The sequence below is a fragment of the Rhodnius prolixus genome, unplaced genomic scaffold (genome assembly GCF_049639745.1).
Source record: "Rhodnius prolixus isolate KJV_2025 unplaced genomic scaffold, Rpr scaffold_8, whole genome shotgun sequence".
Taxonomy (NCBI): Eukaryota; Metazoa; Arthropoda; class Insecta; order Hemiptera; family Reduviidae; genus Rhodnius; species Rhodnius prolixus.
The window spans coordinates 19,752,855-19,774,593 of record NW_027411593.1 but is presented as its reverse complement, the minus strand read 5'-3'; the positions used below and the strand labels follow the sequence as shown (position 1 = coordinate 19,774,593).

At 31.6% G+C, this 21,739-nt stretch overlaps 1 protein-coding gene and 1 long non-coding RNA gene across 4 annotated transcripts in view; both read left to right on the top strand.

The window, feature by feature from the left end:
* Positions 1-21,739, top strand: part of LOC141451005 (uncharacterized) — a 229,396-nt gene that overhangs the window by 191,551 nt on the left and 16,106 nt on the right. For all 3 annotated transcript variants that reach the window (XM_074121995.1, XM_074121993.1, XM_074121994.1), the window contains one exon: positions 13,644-13,702. The gene's annotated coding sequence lies outside the window, so the exon portion shown is untranslated. The remainder of the gene's footprint in view (positions 1-13,643; positions 13,703-21,739) is intronic.
* Positions 14,879-17,790, top strand: LOC141451003 (uncharacterized). Its single transcript, XR_012456491.1, has 2 exons — positions 14,879-15,915; positions 16,118-17,790. It is a non-coding gene; the product is annotated as an uncharacterized lncRNA (long non-coding RNA).

Below are 21,739 nucleotides of genomic sequence, written 5' to 3'. Positions count from 1 at the left end.
TTTTTGTACAGCCACTAGATCAAAATTTTGAATATTTTAAGTTAGCAGCTTATAATTTCAATCTATAAAGATAATTTGTGTTACTTTCAGAAGAAAGTGAGAAATGTCCGAACTTAACTTCTTTGGATGCAATAGAATTAGGACGCAAACCCATTCGGATAATAAGAGCATCCTACAGTGGAATATAACCTACATCGTTGAATACCGCCTGCAGTGTATCTCTTATGAATAATGAAAGTAATTATACAACGCTCTGAATCACAATTCTTTATCTAGTTTGTGGCCGTTTTTGGAATATTCGCTGGTATTTGGTCGGCATTGAAGTAAATGGAAGGCATTCCTAAGAATCTACTCATTCATATGTTAGCTTAATCTTAAGAATGCTTTAGTCAAGATTTTTACATTATTGGAAGAACTATGTGAAGAAATAGGTAGAAATATCAATTACTTCAAATCGAAGAAAGACAACGCGACGAAAACAAAATGGAAACTTTGCATATAGTCAAAGGTATAATATCTGGAACAGGGATCGCCCTCGATCTAAAGAAAATTTAGGGTTTTTTTTTCAAGGATAAACTGATTGGAACAAAAGAAATCAATGAAGGAATGAAGAAGTCGAATTGAAATATTTTAATAGGTCCTTTTTTCTCACTCATATGTCTCCCGAACTTGTTCAGTACTAAAATAAGTTAAGAAGTTTGAGATTTAGTTGAAAAAGCGTCAATCAAACTCAAATAATAACAATGTATCTTTGCTTCAGTCCAGCTTAAACCTCTCGGCTATCGAAAATATAATAGAGAACTGTTATCTAATCTCATAGTGGATGAAGCTGCTCTACTAGATTAAGTTGCTGAAACTCACGACTTACTAATTCGCAATGACATTGATAGAAAAATATAATACATTTTTAAACAATATTCTTTTTATTTCTCATGTGATTTTTTTGTGTTTATATAACCATTTTCTAGGAGTGTTGAGGAAGTGAGATTTGGAACTTGTTTGTCTGTCTAGCACTTCCTGTATTAGTGGAATGTTAAGCCGTGAATGTAGGTTTACTGTTGATGAGCGTCTGTTTGTAAATCATCAAATAGCGTCATTTTGAAATCATTCTTTAATATCAAACCCTTTTTTATTGAAAAAAATAATGCCTATTTTTTTCAGGCATGCCTTACTTCGAGTAAAGTTCAATTATATCCAGTTAGTGACGTATATCAAACGCACTTTACGTACATTTCTCAATCAATCTTTGACAAAAATTTACAGTTTATTAAGTACAAAGATTGATTAAATTTCAAATCAGCAATGACCCAACATTTCATTCATATTTCATCTCGTAATTTCAGCCATTTAGAAACCTAAGCACAAGTTTATGAGTTTTATTCAAATTTTATAACAATAATATCATTTAAGTAATGATATTTCATGCTTCTTTTACAGAAGAAGCAAACATGGAACATGAAGGGGTCTTGAGAAAATGCAATGTTTAATGAAATATATTGTATAATATGAATGATAGCCTAAAATCACTGTTATAATATTGTAAGTGGCAAAGAAATAAGAATGTAAAGTAGGTATTCAAAAGAAATTAAACATATGATGTTTTTAATGACAAACGTTTACAATTATTCTAAATGTCTACCAATGTGAAACTGTACGTCCAGATAAAGCGGTGTTTAATTTTTATTCCTCGTGCTCTTACTTTATTTATTCCAATCTGAATGTACGTAATTGAAAGAACAAAGTACTAAGTCACGAATTAATTTTGTAAAATAAGACAAGTGAGTTTCAGATAAGTTTTACGTGTGGAGCTGTTTATTATAAACAAATTAGAAGAGAAATGTAACTAACATATGTTACATTACAAGTTATTTTATTTTTTTGTTCTTCTATTAATGTTTCTTAACCGTTTTGTCACGATTTAATAAACTTTTAAGATGCCTTTTATTAAAGAAATTGATTCAAGCCCCACATGAATCCTGATAGATGGATCAGATTTCCAATTAAGAATTATAATGATACCATTGATATAAAGTTCCTTTCTGACAATTCGCACTAATTAAGAATATATTAATTAATAAAATAATAGCTTCTAATTGTGAAACAATCTTACCAATTGAAATTTGAACATTTGTTTTACTTTAGAGAGTTTTAATGTTTTAATAGAAAGAGTGAATGAACGCAGGAAAGTAGACAAAGTAAAACGTTCATGAAAAGATGCTGAGAATGTAGCCCTGAACAACCTGGCTTTAAAAATACTCGGGTACTGGCTAGAGCTTAGAATTTCAAACTTTGGTCGATGAAATATAAGAAATAATGGTTGCAGATGTAGGGATTTCCAAATCAAGAAGGTTCGCTTGGATATCTGCTTTGCAAAGTATAGTTCGGCCTATCAAGAACTTGTCTGATATAAAGATACTTTTATTTGTACTTTTCGATTTAGACGATTACCTTACACAATTCAAAAAGAATAGGAAGAAGGGAAAATGTCCTTTCGACTCTCTCTCTCCGTTACGAGCGGAGGTACACAAGGAGTGATTGTTCGAAATGAGCATAATCGAAGGCAAAAATGATACTTCTTCTACAGTCGAACAGTTTGGAGATAGAGAACATAAATGGAGTTTGATTTTACCGAAACATTTCAGTTTCTTACATTCTTCTGTAGATCTAGTGTTTGATGTTACGGTGAAGTGTTCTTGATGGTTATTCTTGATGGTTACCATAGCGTAACTTCTTCATTCTGGGTGTGTTGTGGGCATTACATTAACCTTGAAAATCATCAACTTAGGATTGGGCCTTACAAAATACAGTTTGAAGAATAGATCTTGTTTTGCCTGATCGTTTTGGTTGTTTGCAGGGTTACCACTATCTTTGAAGCCGCAGCTAGTCAGTTCTCACCCTATAGTTAAGCCGAGAAGGAGGAGCAAAGGATGGTAGCAAGGAAAGTTGTAAATGGGAAAGGATGTCATTCGTCAGTTCCTCATTTGAACTCTTAGGCTACGTTTACAATGGTTTACAATATGATATCACAACTTTTTGCATCGTTAACAAAGGCATAAGATGTGCAGAGACGTTCGGATCACTCCGGTGTATAGGTATTGACTTAATGACCATATATGCACTGCAACACTGACTTATCCTCCTCATTTTCCTGCTAAAAGGTTCATTATCCTCCTAAGCAGACTAGATTCCGAAAGAAAGCTGGAGAAAGGATATTCTTTTTGTTTGTAGAGAAGGATAGTGCATTTAAAGCTGAAAGATATGCAGCTAACCATTGTATTAGCTGCGTGGTTTGAAATATGTTGATTAAAAAGTCACCGCGGGTAATCGTGGAAAAGTTGCAGCGAATTCAGAATTAATAATTTAGGCCAGCAAAGTACTTGTTTATACGCAGACAGATTCTATACACATAGAACAACGTAATCTTATTTGTATTTATGTGTGCATGAATGCATTGTGGGCGGTCGGTTTATTAAAAAAAATAAAATAAAATTAGATGAAAAATAAACCTGCTAAAAACAAGGAATGAAATAAGATATTGTAGAAGTTTGATTCACTTCTACTCCTGCAGAGGGCTCTACGCTGGTGGTATGTTTTCAATATCACGCTGCTTCCGCCTAGAAATACAGCTCTTGTCTCTTTTCAACATGATAACATGATTTTTGTAAAAACTAATTTATCGATAAATAAATATATGTAGACAAGGTACTATGTTTTTAAATCAATAAATATTGTTCTTTCCACTGCCAATTCAATACTTAATTTTGATCGATAAATTATTGTATAATGAATATATTACTTAATATGTTACTAACTTTGTGTTTTAGTTGTTAATTATCGTGTAGGCCTTAATAAATTGCGTCCTACTTAAAGTATAAAGATTTACGGTGTATAATCATTATGCCTCGATAAAAGATAAACTAAAGCAAATATATCGTTGTACCACCCCTCATTCTGCGATGAAAAAAATGGTGCCCTACAAAAGAAACATCTTTGGGGGTAAGGAGATTTTTTTACGACATATTGGTGCCCAAACTTATATAGGTACAATAAAGAAATCGATCTCTAAAAGACATTATTTGGCTATTACAGTCTAAAAACTTCTCGTTATATCAGCAAAATATTTCGTGTTTTGTATTCTACCTTCACTAGTGCCAGGTGAAATCTTGCTGCAACCCCCAAGTAGTAGAATAGCTCTCCCAGTTACTATAAGAACGTTTGAGGAATAGAACAGGCCATAAAAATGGAGACAACTCATCCCTTTCTTACATAACCTCTCTAAATTTTCTGAAATAGTTCCGCCAGAAAGTAGGACATTTTCCTCACTAAAACTGGTAACTTTTTTGGGAAACAAGGGGCTCCTTACTCAAACCAGCTCATGATGTTTTTCATAATTGATGATTTATCCATCTTTTGGGCAGATGGACATGATTAGATACTTTAGAAGTAACTGATGAGTGGAATAATTTGAGTAAGTTCTAATTTAAAAACTATTTAAGCCAACAATATCCCGTTATTATAATTACCATAATCCCATACAGATATATAGATAGGAAATGGTCCAATCTGTACCCATTCAGGGGAACATCCACAGCTGTTGCATGTGTAAAAATATGTGCATCTTCACAACTTTCAGAGCATTGAATAAAAACACGATGTTTGTATAGTTTTTCTTTGGATCTCTTTGCCACTCGTAAGTTGTCAACCTTAAATAGATGTTGTTCGTTATCCAAACATAACACCCGTCGTAATCCAAACTACAGTTTGGCCTCCGCTAGTATGAATACATTATGTTTTATTAATAAGACAATTAATAACGCTATGTTGATTTATTCTAGGCTGTCAGCATAGAGACAGTTTTTTTCCTTGACTACAGTTGTTTTCCCTTTAGTAGTGACGGAAGGGGGAATGTAAATTAGGTGTTAGCACTTCGTAATGTGTACTTAATGATTTATGATATTAAATTATAGACAACAAAATTATAAGCAAATAAATTTAATACACGACAATTACATTAGTAGCTGCATGAATCATTTAATGTCTTTTTATTAATAATAACAAATTTCTGTATGTGATAGCGCAAACACTTTTAGTTAAAGATCATGTTAATCTTTCTATATCTTCATATAATTGATAATAAAATGATACCGATCGTATAGAAAATATCTTATAAAAATCAAATTTACAGCTATTATTTAATTGAGACGAAAATTTGCTACTAACTTGCTACTTTTGACAGGATTATTTCGCTGAATTCTCTCTGGAATCGGTGTCAGATCTTGTTTTATTTAATAGTCTATTTTTTCAGGCAGGCTTTACTTCCATCTACCAATTAGATGTCGTGGACGGAGGCGACTAGCAAACCATACTTTACTGTTAATTTCTTTTGTTAACCATTAAATAAAATCCAAGGCCTAAGACCTGGAATCGAACCCAGTACCACAATACATATTAGCTTCGCAGATCTCGCCTCTAACCGCTCGGCTACCGTGGCGCCTTATAGTGATAATGTAATCCACTATAAGCAATTTTACAAAGTGTTTGTACTTTGAAAATCTACATGCTCATATCAAAAGAAACTCTGTTTTATTTAATAATAAAATTCTTTATCTAACCATTATATATCTCCTCCTGATATACAGAAACAGAACACAACGTGTAACCATTCTACTCCTTCAACAAAAACCCGCATTGTCTTAAACACTAGATACTGCAGACATTTCAAATGAGGTTCTGCCACTTTACAGCACCATCGGGTCCTACTTCAAGGTGTCTTTTATTTAGACTCTATCTTCTGGCAACATCACTTTGTCTAAACTGGCTCTTATTCATAATTTGAACTTTGTTTTTCCAGAACCTCCAGTTTCTATTCCTTACAAATTAGTCTCATTTTTTTTTTCTCCCTGTGTTCAACGTGTTTTCGCTTTCGTCGGTTAATATTTACGGCAGAGGGCTACAGATAAGGCGATGGCACTTCTTTCAGTGTATTCTGTTCATGTATTTGCAAACTTCTTCCGATTTAGGGTTAACCCTGTCGCAGGCAATGGAATATATGCTTCCCCAGACATAATTTCCCCTTTTATATCTTTACTATCAAATATTCTTGCAGCTTTGAACCTTATCTTACGTAGGTATGAAGACAATTTGATGTATACCAAAGATAGATTTCGAAAAACTAGTTTACGTCACTTAGGAAATAGACGGAAAATAATTTTTTTTGTATTGCTATTAAAATGGTCTAGTTTTAGTTCTAAGAAGTATTGTAATTTAGACGATCTCTGCCAATGAATCAGAAAGTTTTGTGGCACCACAACGTTTATTATCTAATAGTTGCATCAGCAAAGGAATTTCGCCACTTTTAATTGAATGAAAACTGTCTATAAAAATTAGGACAATGCTGAATGGATCTTAAAAAAAAATGTAATTCTTATTACAGATGTGAATATTATGTCGTGATGGTTTTCAATCATCATTATTTGTAATTAGTGCAATAGAGAAAGAGAATGATGATGGAATGTTTACAGTCACTAATTATAATATAGCATCCAGTTGGGGTAGGTCAAGGTCGAACGAGAAAAATTGTTGACTCACTGCACTATGATTGGCAGAAGTTAAATCGAATCGTTAAATTGGCCATTTGAATGTGGCCAATTCTTGTTACTAAGAATTGGATTTTATTTTTATTTCGTAAATCATTTTATAATCTCTGCTTGCTTGAGTAACTTCTTAGTCTCTTTTATTGATACTCTTCCTGTGTTTTTTGTTAAATTCGATACAATTTTTGATTTTTAAAGAACTGATTTGGACTTACGCCCTCTGTTAACGCTATAACGTATACCTTCAACTTTAACTAAGGTAGTTCTCTAATTAGAGATCATAAATCATTATTTTGTTTTCATAAAATTCATCCATTATTTTGCAGTTAAAATAACCTAGGGTTTTTGCATTTATTTCAACAAAAATGTTTGTCAATGATAAACCAAAATTTCGAATGTTGTAAATACGCAGATTGTTTCTAAAAGGAACTATTGATCATATTAATATCCTAGAGCATAATACCTAGCAAGACAAGCTTGAGTGGCCACGGATTGTAAACAAAAATGTTTTTTGGTGAACGCTAATGGCCAAGAAGTCGATGCACTAAAAGAACAGAAAACAAAAAAACGTAATTCGAAAGTTCGGTGTTTTTCCCTTTTTTAGTTATTATGCAGCATAAAATCGGACTAATTTAAAAAAAAAAAATATAACTTCTTTGATGTTCAGGAAACCACAAAATTTTCAATGGAAACACACGATCGAAAATCTGCACCACCGCAACTCCTTCTCTTAATTAGCAATTTTACTTATTAATAACTTTGGAACATTATTAATTTCTGCAGTTAATTATCAGAGATACATCTTTAATAAACAGTACATCTTTTAATAAGTGGAAAGATTGGACAATTAAAATTCTCCTGTAGTTTTTCCAAAAGTATTAGTTAATTTTTATTCTTAATTTTATCGGGGTTCAAAAAATGTATATCCTCACTGTAGCCTGATATGTCATTTGGATCGAGCTTTATGAATAGAGAAGTTTTAGCGAACGTTTTAAAGAATCCCTACTAAGACCGTAATATAATTCGGAATAGGGAGAGACTAAGTATTCATTTGGACAATGTTTTACGTTATTCAAAGATCCAATTGAGCTCAAATAGTTATCTCAAGAAAAACATCAAAAGGTAGAAAAAATAAGAACATTATCCTGTCCTAGATTTCTGGTTTTAGCCTCAAAAAATCCCGGTACTGTTAAATGTTCATGGTCCTTGCTAAATGTTCATACTTGAAAGTAAAACAAAAAATTACAGTTGAAGACAAATTTATGGTCTATATTTTGTTCCCTAAGTTGAAGAGTTCTAGAATTATTATGTTTCACATTAAGTTTGGTTTGTTTTCAATTTTACTAACCATACTTGTAAAATATTTCCGTTGAAACTAGACTTGTTAATAACATTGGCGCCATCTACCCATAATAACCGCCTTCAGACCGCCTTCTAAAGTCCCAATATTTTGCTAAAGACGTCTACAATTATTATAATTTAATAATAACACCTATTAAAGTAGATTATCCAATGCAATAATTATCTCTCACTCGTGTATGCTATAACCGCAACAAAAATATGCAAATAATGATATTTAAAAGTTGAATAAAATTAATTGATATTTTTCGAGTTTAATTTTTTATATCAGGGTGGTCTGTAATTGTTATTGCTAGCTGATTAAGGTTATAAAATATTATTATTAACAATGTAATTTATTAACACTTTTTTACATAAGACTCTGATTGAAATCTCTAATTTTTAACGTCGCATTCAAATAATTTGATGAACTTTTAAATAAGAAATATTGTTCTAAACAAAGTGTGGAAGCAGAATTATGTCAAATTCACTTTAGAGTTCTAAAGTAAATATTATCTACCTTTTAAATTTATTTATTATTGGAAATGCACTATATTCTTAAAAGTGCCTCAAAAACTGGATGATTAGTACGCGAACATCCACGTTTAAGCGCATTTGAAAAGAGTTGGATTTTATACGTTAGGCTTTGATTCAAAGTGCCATTTTTGTGCATTTTGTTGTCTTTACAATGTCTGAGCTAATCCGTTCCCTCTAAACAGCATTATTGCTTTTACTTTTAGCAAAATTCGTTTTAGTTCCAGATTTGGATAAAGGTTTTTTTTAGAAGGTTATAATGCTGTTGAGAATGTGTCTCAAATGTTTAGATTAGGAGAAAATTAGTTAATTAGAACCTTGATAATAGAAGTAAGAAGAAGTCGTGTGGTTGTTGACAGTACATTTTTGCCTGTGTTTTTTACCGTGACTTTATTATCTGACTTTTTTATCAGCGCTGCAATCTAGCGGTTGCGCTATGAAACCTTAGGCTCTTTGAGACCAAAGGATATTGTAGCGCAAAAAAAAATTAGCAGGAACAGTCCTCAAGAGAAGGGATTAGCTATGAGGTTAGCATACTGGACTCCCACGCGGAGGTCCCGGGTTCGAATCCAGCAGCTGATCCTTAGATTTTCTCTTCCTAGGAGCTTCTTACAGCTCACTGTCCGGTGATGGACAGTGTTGTCTGTAACGAGAGAACACTGTCCGGAGGCCGGCAGTGCACTGGAAAAAGCTCCGGGCGCCAATAACCTTAGATGTTGACGCGCCTAAATCATACAAAAAAAAACAAAAAAAAAACAGTCCTCAATCTCTTTAGGAGAGGAGGTTTCGTCTATAAGAAGCTAAGAGGAAGGCACAATAAGTCTCTTTTCGCTGCGGTACCTTGGGTCGTAGGTCCCGTCCCTTTCCTAATTCTAATTCTAACGAATATTTGTAGAGAAGTATGTTAGCTGTACAGAACGGTTTATCACCCGTTAGTAAGTTGGACACAAGGCCCTTCTGAAATTTTAACTTCATTTCATTGACCCTGTTCCTCAGGGCAGTGTCCTAGGTCCTCTTCTTTACTCCTTATATTCAGCAGATATACCTCAACACCCAAATACCATCCTCTCCACCTTTACTGACGATATTGCAATCTTATCTCCTCATTCCGATCCTCTTATCGCTTCACGAACTCTACAACCACTTACAGGACTGGCTTATCAAACGGCGAATCAAAACTAACGTTACAAAATCAAAATATATAGTATTTACTCTTAATACGAAAAATTCTACCTCCCATCATCTTGAACCAAATTCCTATACTAACTGTGGACAAAGTACGCTACCTTGGACTGTACCTAGACAAACGGTTGACATGGAATCCCCTTTCTAGTCTGAAAAGACAAGAAACTAACCAACGCTACAAACTTCTCGCCAGACTACTTGACAAACGATCTAAACTCAACTTACAAAACAAAAGACTCTTATATCTGTTGTTACTGCGAAGAATGGATCGACTAAATTCTTTACGCATTCAGACTTTACAATAAAAAATACTACGAAAACTTAACGCTCCATTCTACGTATCTAACCTCACCATTCATAATGACCTCATCATCCCTTTCATTAAACGACCTTACTAAAACTCGTTCCTTAAAATTTCATTCCTTTACATCAGCTCATCCTAATCCTTTAATTGAACACTTATCTTCTACCACATTACCAGGCAATCCTCCAAGGAGGTTGAAGAGAAGATGGCCCCGTGACCTACTCTTCTCATAACAGTATAGTGATCTGTTCACGTTAATGAAGTGTCGCCACTGGGTGCCTTCTCCTATCTTCAATCAAGACACTATATAACATCGCATTTGTTGGTTGCAACAACCGTTGCAGTCGCAAATTTCAATAAAAGATTTTTTAAAAAAATTGCATAGACCCCTACATTTGTATAGTTGAAAGTTCTAGGTTTATTGTGAAGGAAAATCTTTATTACTGTGAAAAAGTTTGAAGTATGTCAAGAAAACACTGAAATTGTAATCAAATTTCTAAATTGAAAATTGTTTGCGGTTTACATTACCAACTTCTCCAGCTTGGAAAGTAATAAGTAAAGATAAAAATAGTCGGCAGGTTTGATCAAGTATACTTAAACCAAAAGTAAATGCACCAGAGTCGTATATTACTCTGAATATTTTTCTTATTTTTATTTTTTGCACAAACTAATAAAATGACTTGATAGTTTACTATTTTACCCCAGCTAAGAAAACAAAAAAGGGTGACTCCCTATTTAATGTTGACCGTCACATTAAATCACCGCAACGTATACCTCAGGGAACGATTAGTTTTCACTTTGGCTTTACATAAACACTGAACCTAATTCTATATATATTACAGACATGTTGAATGACATTGAACAATTTGAAGTCTTTAAAAAAAAAGAACATATATATTTTAAATAGTCTGCAAATGATGTGAAAAAGTTGAAAGTTAAAAATATTTATAACTTCCCCTGGAATTTTTCAAGCTATTTTATTGTTTGGCATAAAGTTGTGTAATTTTAGACTTGCTATTTGTTATCGTAGGTCTGGAATTTAGGTGCGCGTTTTTTTTTCACAGTTGATTTTTGAAGGGCATCGAATTTATCTCTGCTAGCGGTGAGTGTTTTATTTGGTTTTTAGTGAGAGTTAGTTAAGAGGACCCTAAGATTTATTGGAATTAACTCTAGTCAAAGGATTGCAGCTAGAACGGAAACATTATTGTGGCAAATATTGTATCTTATGCTGGTTTTACTTTCAGTCCATACCAGCCTTAAGCTGAACAAAGAACCAATATACGTAGATATTTTTTTAAATTTCTCTTTACTGCACAAAGAGAAAGTACTGTAATATAGCTAATTTTGGATTTTGAATTTTCGTTTTGAAGCCCCCTGAGTTTGAAAATCCTAAAAGTGTTTTTTCCAAACTTATGAGTCTGTCCATCATAAATTAAAAAAAAAAAATTGCAAAAATTTGAGATTAATTATTTTAGATAAAAATGCCAAGAGAGGATTGTTGCAATAACGTTTGGTCAAATTAGTCATATGGATAGTAACATTTTTAGTGAATAAATTGTTTGGTTTTAAGGTTTTTATCCTTAAAAACATTTTTAAAATTGTACTTATTTTATATTTGTAGATCTATAAGTTTTGTTAATTTCAGTTTAGTACTTTAGGTTAGACTGAAACCATAAATTTTAGAACAGTTTTTTTGTTTCCAGTTAAAATTTTAAGGGATTCATATTTAATAAAGCTTTCACAATAACCACAAAAGTTTCATTTTGCTTCTATTTTACTTGATCATTTTATAAGTAGACACGATCGTTCTATTTTTCATCCCACTTAGCATATTGCTTAATTTGTTTATAACTTTTTAGCGCCTCACTAATCCCCACTCAAACAGGATTATCTAAAAAATAAAATATTAATTATTTTTGTCAGTCTTATAAGCTTAGGCGTAAACGAAGTTCTACACGGTAGCTATTAACTTGTATCATAATGATAACTAACTAAATTATAATCTGTGACTATTGTGCTAAGTCTAGTTTAACTAATCTGCTTAAGCTGTGAAAAGAAAATAACTTTTAAACTGGATTCAATTAAATGAAAGATGTACTGTATAGCTTACTATTTTTAGCACTGAGGTAGTCTATTATTTATAAAAAAAAAAAATTGTGTTATTGTCTCTTGGTTTTTCCAACTAACATGCACTTAATCCTGCCATAATAGTTAGATAAAAGATTACAAAAGATTTGAGACGAAAGTTTGACTTTTTTTTGTCCTATACAATACATAGAGGATCCATCGTTGAAATAGTTGCAAGAAGTTTGAAGGAATGGTAGAGCTGCAGCCTCCTAAGGGAATAAAACAAAGGAGAAATCAACTGCTGAAAAGAGAATATTAGAGCATGACTGAGAACATATCTCGGTGTTTTGTCGTTAAAAAAGGAAACGATAATAAGTTGAGGTATATTAGTGTCATAAAATATTTTGCAATAAAGCAGCCTAAAGTTTATTTCAACAAGTTCGACAAATTCTGTAGCATTATGATTTAAAATGTACTAGTAAAAAATGACAAATAATATCATTAATTTGAAGGTAGTCAAAACTTCTTAATCAAAGATTAAAAATAAATACAAGATTTGAAACTGGAAGTGTGCCATTTTGGCCCAATAAAATGGTAAGGATCCTTCTATAAAGTTTTAAGATTGCAAATATTTGTTTTATATTCTATTCCAAAGACTTAAGTATGAGAAAAATTAGGTAAGATTATAAGCATCCCTTTTTCAATTCTAGACGGTAGTGCCATCTGTCAAGTAGAGTAGGAGTGTGAACAATATTCGATAATTGTACACGAAGAATAATTATTTTGTTTTATTGTGTTACTTATAGGAATACAATTCCTTTTGCAAATACTTATTTAATTTATGGATTTTCAATGTAAAATACACAAAAATGTCAAATCTTTTTATTTTTTTGATTACTCAATGTAAAAAAAAAAGATCATGTAAGGTTGTAATCTTAAGAACAACTGTGTTTCATTTTAACAGAAATGAAAATAAAATGCTCTAAGAACTGACAAAAAGAACATTAAAATGAACAAATTAACTGTAATTAATAAACAGTGAATGTTACATTTGATCAAATATTTCTCTTTATTTTCCACATAATTGCCAGTTCTATGTTCAGCACAAATTAAAAGAAATTAAGGTAAAAGAGAGTATCATTTAATTTTTTTTGTTTAATCAACGTTGTACCTTAGATTTATCTGTAGATTTCAATAGTTTTATTTCTTTCATTTGCTGTTCTCCTTTTTATAAGTCTTAAGTTCTCCTTAAAATGATTTCCCAAAAAGTTCTTAAGTTCTTTACATTCGTTACAGACCATCTAGTAGGCCTGTATATCATCATGTTATAAATGAGTAAATCATCGTTAATCTATATTAATTATATAAAAACCAAATATGTACCATTTGCTAATTGCATATAATTCTCTCCTTAATTAAAAAAATAATGTCAAATGATTTTTCTTCAACGCAATATAACTGAAAATCCTTATGCTTTATTTATTTTAGGTTTTTACTTTCCCTTACATCTCCTTCAAACATCTTTTGAACGACAACTGATACTCTAAAGAAAACCTTTTCTACTTCAATTTTTCCAGGGTATAAAATATTTTGTTAAATTATATTTTCTGTTTGTGTTTCAGATGCATATAAAAACATCTGACTGGAGGACCCGTGATGCGAGATACCTCCGCAATCAAGGGTAATACAAATAATTTATGCTCCAAATGACTAAAAAAATATATATATTACTATTCAAAAATTTACGTAGGTTTGTACAGTTCGTTACACATTTTATATATACATACATGCACTTGCTAAGATTAAAATTGTGAGCAGCACTTATCTTACAAAACTATGATGAAAAATCACAGCAATGTCACCGCATTTACTCAATAACCTTATCAATAGACTGGTTAAATGCAAAAAGGCAAAATTGACGACCGTTACAGTAGTCGCAATGTTTAAGAAATCTATGGAAGGTCAAAATTTGTTCAAAATAGAAGATCAAAACTATTACACTAGAACCAAATATCCCAATTTATTATTATAAGTAACTATATTTTCTTCTTTAGTGCTTCTCGAGTGTCAGTGGTCTGACATTCTTCAGGGATCATGTCAGCCTAAATCGAAACCTTGCGCTTAGGGCTTGCCAAGTCAGACAAACTTTATTTCTATAATCTCAGATATACATACATCTTTCCTGTAATTATGCAAAATTCTTTACTTACAGAATATAACCCTAGAAACATCTAATAACAATTAGACATGTTATTATCTGTCCGTACGTACTAATAAAACGTTAAAAGTGACCATATAAACTATTATTCTCTTCTATTTACCTTTTTGTTTTGTGATTGAACGTAAAACTCACTTTATGGTTACCTAACCTTGCATAATAAAGGTACCTATTATTTAAAAATTGCCCTTGTTAAAGTAGTTTACCTTATTTAGAAATCTACCTACTTTTTATTGAAATATCCTTGTGGTGCATACATTTTGCACGCAAAGCTAGACATGTCCAGTTGACTGCGAACTGGAGATATTAACTTAAAAAACATATGATAGAGATTTATTACGGATATGGATACCACACTTCTAACATTATTTACAGTTATGCTTTTTTTTTTTTTTTGAAACATGTTACATGTAGTGTTCGCTTTTTCGTAGTTTAAAAAGACATTTGACATAGGATAATATCTACATTTATTTGGTATTAAAAGCTTTAACTTGTCAGAACATTATCGAATGATTTATAAACGTATTTTAACTTTTTCTTTATTAAAAAAATAAAATAAAATATACCGATATCGTGTCAAGAAAAAATACGATGAAGAGAAGAACTGAAATAGAAAATCTTGCTAAGATTTGTACTTCTTTACCGACATTTTCATATTTATATTTATGTAGCAAACCAGATTATTATTTATTGCCACTTTTATCGCTTTCATTTTGTTTTTTTAATATTATTTTTAAGAGGCGACTAAGTACAGCAGGGTAGTAAAAGATTATTTCAAGTTACATATCCGCGAACGAGATTCGCTCTTTTTGTTCCTGCTTTCTGCGGAGTAGTTCCAAGGGTAAGATTCTGGTGTGAACACTCTCACAACTTTATTTTGCTACTATTTTTGAAGTTCCAGCTCCCAAAATTTCTACTACGAATGTTTGAGTTATACATATTTAATGATGGAAGGAATCTACCCATCTCTCTTTCACAAGTAACTTAATCGAATTTTCAGGAAAAAAAAAATTCAAGTAAAAGATGTAAATTTGTATTTTGTAATCACTATGGAAAGTTTAAATAAAATCATTTTTTACTAACAAAATCTAAAAATAATAAAAATGTTCTATTCAGTGAAGTCTCACTTGCACTGGCAGCCAATTTTCTTCGAATCTAGAAATTCATTTGATTAATACTCATATTTAGTTGTACATTTCGCTAGGCAACGGTAATGGCACAGTAGAGGAAGGCCTAACCTCCTAACGCTCACTGAAATTCCCTAAACCAAATTGTTCTGGAAACATGTTTCAAATAAATATTTAAGATCTAAATATGTACTTCTAAATAGTTTTTACTTCTGATGGTCCGATTTTATCCAAAACCTTATTTTCTTGTCTCATAGTAGCACCTAAGACTCCTGCTTTCCCGTTTTTGAGGAATGCAAAAATAAAAATCTTATAGACTTTGGAAATATCAAAGCGGATGTTCAGATGAAAACTCATAATTTATTTTAAATTGTAGACTGTGAAATCGATAATCAGCAAATTAAAACAAACAAAAAATAAAGGTTAATAACCACAGAGGAAAACTTAAATCCTCTATGAAAAGATTTATGGGATAAAATAATAATAAAAAGAATTACTGCACTTGAGATTGTACACTCACTAACTGAAGATGCCTGTGGTGCTATCTATGTATGTATATCTGCAGTAAAGATATCTCTTTATTTTGATTATCTCATAAAATTATGAGAGGTTGCTTTTCTATGGCGGCTCTATTCTATTTACTTAGCCCTACGTCTCCTATTCTAAAGTTTTACACCTTTCCAGTAGTTAAGCAGCTTATTATTTATTATATCAGCCTGAGTAATTCTTTCTTGTTTTGTTTCTTGTACAGATTAAAAATTTAAATCAAATCCTACAATCATGACAATAAAAAATATTGATGAGTTATTTAACCACAATCAAGTCGTTAGACTGCGAAGTCAAAAGACTTAACGAGATATGAACGGACAGGGTACTGGCAATGAAAAGGAATAGCTAGCGCAGGTACATCGGCCTTCAACGGGTGTCAGCCTTTTTTTAGAGTAAATACCGAAATTAAAATGCGAGAAACAAATATGAATAAGATGATGGAGATTTAAAAAAAGTATATTTTAGAACTAATTAATTTGAACAGAATTGGTTTTAGGAACATAGAAGGGTTAAATTAGTCACGACACTGTTGCGGTTCACGTAACCTGTTGAACGAGATAGATAGCTGGACAGGAGTAGTGAGTGCTAGCTCTGCGATACTGAAACAGTGTTTCTCGAGGTTCACTGTTCAAGTGTCTGCCAGATACTTGGCACAGATGTATTGGAGAGAGAGAGACAGATTCAAGGATATCTGTGCCACATTGATTTAAGAAAGTACAATAAGAGGACTCTGGCAGGTTGAGAGTTAATGTGGTGGGCGGGTAGATTTAAGGTTTAGGTAAAGTAAGAGTTTTATAACGACCATATTTTAACCCAGTCTCTGTGCCACAAGGCGCTCATCTTAAAGTTAATAAAATTATTATGCGCTGCAAGATCCTTTGAGTTGTGCGTCTGTTTTCAAAAAAGGTCCTGTTTTTTCCCTAAGGTCCCTCCTCATACGATCTTTTCGAAGGTTATGGAGATTACCTCATTTTGTTTTGGTGGTCAACAGTATCATCAAATATTCTCAAAACCTCCAAAAGGAAAACTTGAACACATCCATTCCACAGCTTTTGGGTAGAAAATCAATTAGCTTTTTTGCTTTCCCAGGAAATAGACATGAAGTCTCCAAAGGGGGAATAGATAAGTAAAACTATTTAGGTTGTCAATGGAAGGGGTTCTTTTCCTATTATATATTGAAATCTGTTCACTTGTTCAGTACTAGTATACCTACCTAAATATTTTTTGTAGTTTAAACATTATTTTGCCAATTGTCACGTAAATATTTAATTTTTATTTATTTTTTATTCAAATAATCTTGCCGAGTTAAACATGTTTAAAAAAAAAAAAGAAGATAAAATAACAATAAAGGTACTGGTTATTTTGTGTAAATTGATACTAAAATGTGCACTTAAATATCAATAATCCATTTAAGAAATTTCTCCTTTAAACATTTCAAATTAAAGAAATAAAGCCATATATCATGTAAGATGTTTTTACCATTTCAATGCAGATTTAAATCCCTAGAGCAGACAAAATAAAAAGTACAAAAAAGAAATGTGTTTGAGTTGGGATTACATCAGAAATAGTGGATGAAAGAGTTTTATTTAAAAAAAAAATTATCTGGTGAATAAATAAATTTAAAATTATAATGAAGGACATCCGCGGGCTGGTAAATATCACGTAATGGAGCTTATTTTTATTTCATTCAATTTTATTTTTTTTAAATAAAAATACAGAATTGAAATTTACACAATAATGTAATAGAATTGATTTATAGAATTTGCACATGAATTTCTAATGATGTAAAAAAGAAGCTTGCTCGCCACCATTGTATAATTTTGTGTTGGCTAAAGATTGGCTAGCGATGTATCTTTGCAGTAACTGTCAAAATAAGTGTCCACATAGTGTGAAGACGGCACACCCTCGTGTAGGATTTAAATGCAAAATTATAGTCATAATAATCCACAATGATTTCACACTTCCTCCCTTCTTTAGCATTAGCTATGACGCCATAACAGATACAAACTAAAAAAAAAAAATCTAGAACCTTCTATTTATTCTTTTATTAATGAACCATTTGTTATGATTTAATAATGAAATAAAGAACTAACTTCAAAAAAAGAAAAAAGTACGACCTTCTTTTAATTATTAAAAGAACGGGAACACTTTCAAAGTTGTGACAGGATAATGATTTGCCACTATGAAATAAAAAATAAAAAAGATTAAACTGTAAAAGAGAAAAAAACATAAGTTGTTCTTCATCTTATTATTATGGCGATTAAGGCATTTTATAGAATTTGTTTAGTGTATTTATTTACACCTACCCAGAAATTACTCCAAACACTTTTGATTTATTCAAAGTATTTTTGTTTAGAACTTTGCCCATTGTGCGAAGTACCTGCACCATTAAAACCTTACAATCTGTTACTGTTTATTGAAGACATTATCTTGCTCACTAAAATTTAGTTGCTTGCAATTAACTGCCAACTCCTATGTTTGTCCTACGTTAAGGGAAAAATCAGATTATGTCTTTAAAAAAATATTGCCATCCCTCTAGCTTTAAAAGTATTTCCATCACCCAAAAGACATAAACATGTTGAGCTTGTTATAATCAACAAAAAATGGCAATCATCTGTGTCAGAATAACCACCCAGAAAAACAAACTAACAATCCACCAAATTACTAATTGGAACAAAATTTTAAGGAAGGTTTTTTTTTCAAGTGGCAGTAATCGAGGAAATGAAATAAGTGCCCAAAAAGAAACTATCGGTAAGAAATCATTCACTTATGGGTCATTCCACGTCAAATCAACACGGGGTCTGAACCTCACCATCTCGGATTTTATTGAAATTTGGCACATGTGTACTATTGGTATAGACTTGGAAAAATATGAAATTTTACTGTGATATGTCTACTGGTTTATGAGTTACAGGGCTGTAAAGTTGCCAAAAATGGGCTGAAGAACAGGGAACCCCGTGTTTTTGAATTACTGTAGAAGCTTTCCTAATTGAGCTACAGACTTGAGATTGGTGTCATTTTATAGCATATATAATGCCCTTTCCTGTGATATGCGACACCATATGGGTTAGGATAAATAAAGTTTGTAAAATTTAAATTTAAAATTTAAATTTTAAATTTTTTAAAAAGTACATAATTTAAAATTTTAAAATTAATTCCATGAATAGCTAGTAGTGTTATGAATCACTGGGCAAAATATTAATTTGGGACGACAATGGCTTCATTGTTAAAAAAATTTAAGACTAAAGCTCCAATCCGATTAATTCAACTCTGAATTCATGTTTTACAATAATTCCACTAATAAGTCCAAAGTAAAACATACTGTTAAGTAATAGGATCTCTTTAATATTTTAAGCTTGAAAAGGCTTCATTTGTTTGACATGTATCACTTTCTAGTAGGACATATGTAAGTTCTTCCAGTCAGAGTCACAGGATCAATTTTTATCAAAACATCCACTACTGAGACCCAAATAATATCGGCATTTCTTGGATGCGAGATAATTTAGAGGGTCCAGCTGGATGAAGAAAAGTTACTTTTACTTCATCAAGTTCTTCATTTTTCTCTAAAACATATCCAAGCCACCAGTTTCTTTATAGACTACACTGATATAACCTGATTTGTCGGCTAATTTTAGTTTATCACGGAATTTTGAAACTTCCATTTCGCAAGCTTCTGAGTTCATAGAAAAGTTTTTAACCAATATTTTGGATTTACTTCAGGGAATGAAAGCATGGTATTGCTGTGTTCCTTTAATAGCCAATGCTTGAGCAAACCGATTTTTTAAAAAACACTCAGATTCAACAGTCTTCCTGGGTTGAATATGCAAAGTCTATGTTGGTGATGTTTTCTACTGCCCACTCAAAAAGTTGTAGTGAAGTTTGGATTTGATTTTCATAGGGTCGTTGCAAACTGGCACGAGCTGCCAGTCTCGTTACCGAACCCCATACGCCATCACAAGGCCCTTTGCCGACTTAAACCAACTTAAAGAGGCTGTTATCTCAGCCAAAGAAGACTGTTCTTGAACAAAGATATTGAATTGAATTATTTTTGTATAATTTGATTAACTGCATAATTTCATTAAAATAATATAATTAATATGATTAATTACTGTAATCATAATTATTAATTCTAAAAATGATTTCAAAATCAATATTTTAAATCTTAATAATTATTAATTATGATTCACTGATTCATTATTACTATTTTCAATTTATTTATTACTTTAATTTTATTAAAATATATTTTCCATGAAATGGAGCTTTAGTCTTAAATTTTTTTAACAATGAAGCCATTGTCGTCCCAAATTAATATTTTGCCCAGTGATTCATAACACTACTAGCTATTCATGGAATTAATTTTAAAATTTTAAATTATGTACTTTTTAAAAAATTTAAAATTTAAATTTAACAAACTTTATTTATCCTAACCCACATGGTGTCGCATATCACAGGAAAGGGCATTATAAATGCTATAAAATGACACCAATCTCAAGTCTGTAGCTCAATTAGGAAAGCTTCTACAGTAATTCAAAAACACGGGGTTCCCTGTTTTTCAGCCCATTTTTGGCAACTTTACAGCCCTGTAACTCATAAACCAGTTGACATATCACAGTAAAATTTCATATTTTTCCAAGTCTATAGCAATAGTACACATGTGCCAAATTTCAAGAAAATCCGAGATGGTGAGGTCAAAAATGGTCTTTTTTTTGTGTTGATTTGACATGGAATGACCCTTATTTGTTGTATTAACTGCATTTTACAGCTAAAACTCCAAGGTTTAATGAACATTTATGGTAATGCATAAAAACAATGTAACACTATCTAAGCAGATAATCTGCAACAATGAATTAGAAAACATTTTAAAGAAAAAAGAAATGATATTACGGAGGGTTCGCTATCAAACGCATCCCTCAAAACTACTTTTACTGATCGATTGGGTACCAAATGAAGGGTCACTATTTGGCATTGGAACGGGTAAAGAAACTTTACTGCTCTTTGTTTAACACTAGTACAAATTACAACTATATTTCGCGAAGATCGGACAAGATTCCTAGCATTATTAATTTATGCCATTATTTTAACATAAAACATCAATTTAAATGTAAAAGTTGTATATAGTTAAATAAAAATCCGGCCATTGTGTATAAAAATCCTTGAGGTTGTGTTATGATGGCCGGTTTATCAAGGGTACAACCTCATTTTTTTTTATTACCATGGAAGAAGGCGGGGCAAAAATAGTAAATAAAATATTATTCCATTTAATGATGCGTAGTATTATTTTCTCGTTTCTCTTCTTTCATTTCTGACGATCGTTTGTTACATAGATAGGATCTCTTTGTTGCGAAAAAAAATGGAATACCACCATCTAGGAAAAAATATTCTTTAACTAACATGTCGACAGTCACTCCCTCGATTGGCCTTAACAAAATGATAATTATCCATATTTCTTAGTTTCCTATTGGCGCCACCAACTTTATTTGCATACATATTCTGTCCAGATAGAGTCTATCTATAATGTTCCCTTCTCAACCTGTAATGCTAACAACTTATTTATTTTTTATTTCTAGACTTATCTATTATTTCAAGTATGTATTTTATCATAAGGCTATATTTACTTCATCAACGTCAAGAAAAGAGTGGCAAAAAGCACGTGCAAAGAACACATTTCGTTGGTCGAAGAAAGTAGCAAATGAAATAAAAATATTATCCTTCAAATAAACACTAATTAGATAAAAAAAAATACAAAATAGTTTTTCTATTGCTTTTATTTATATTAACATTCTAATAGATTATTTTAAACTAGATTACATTCTAATATTTTATT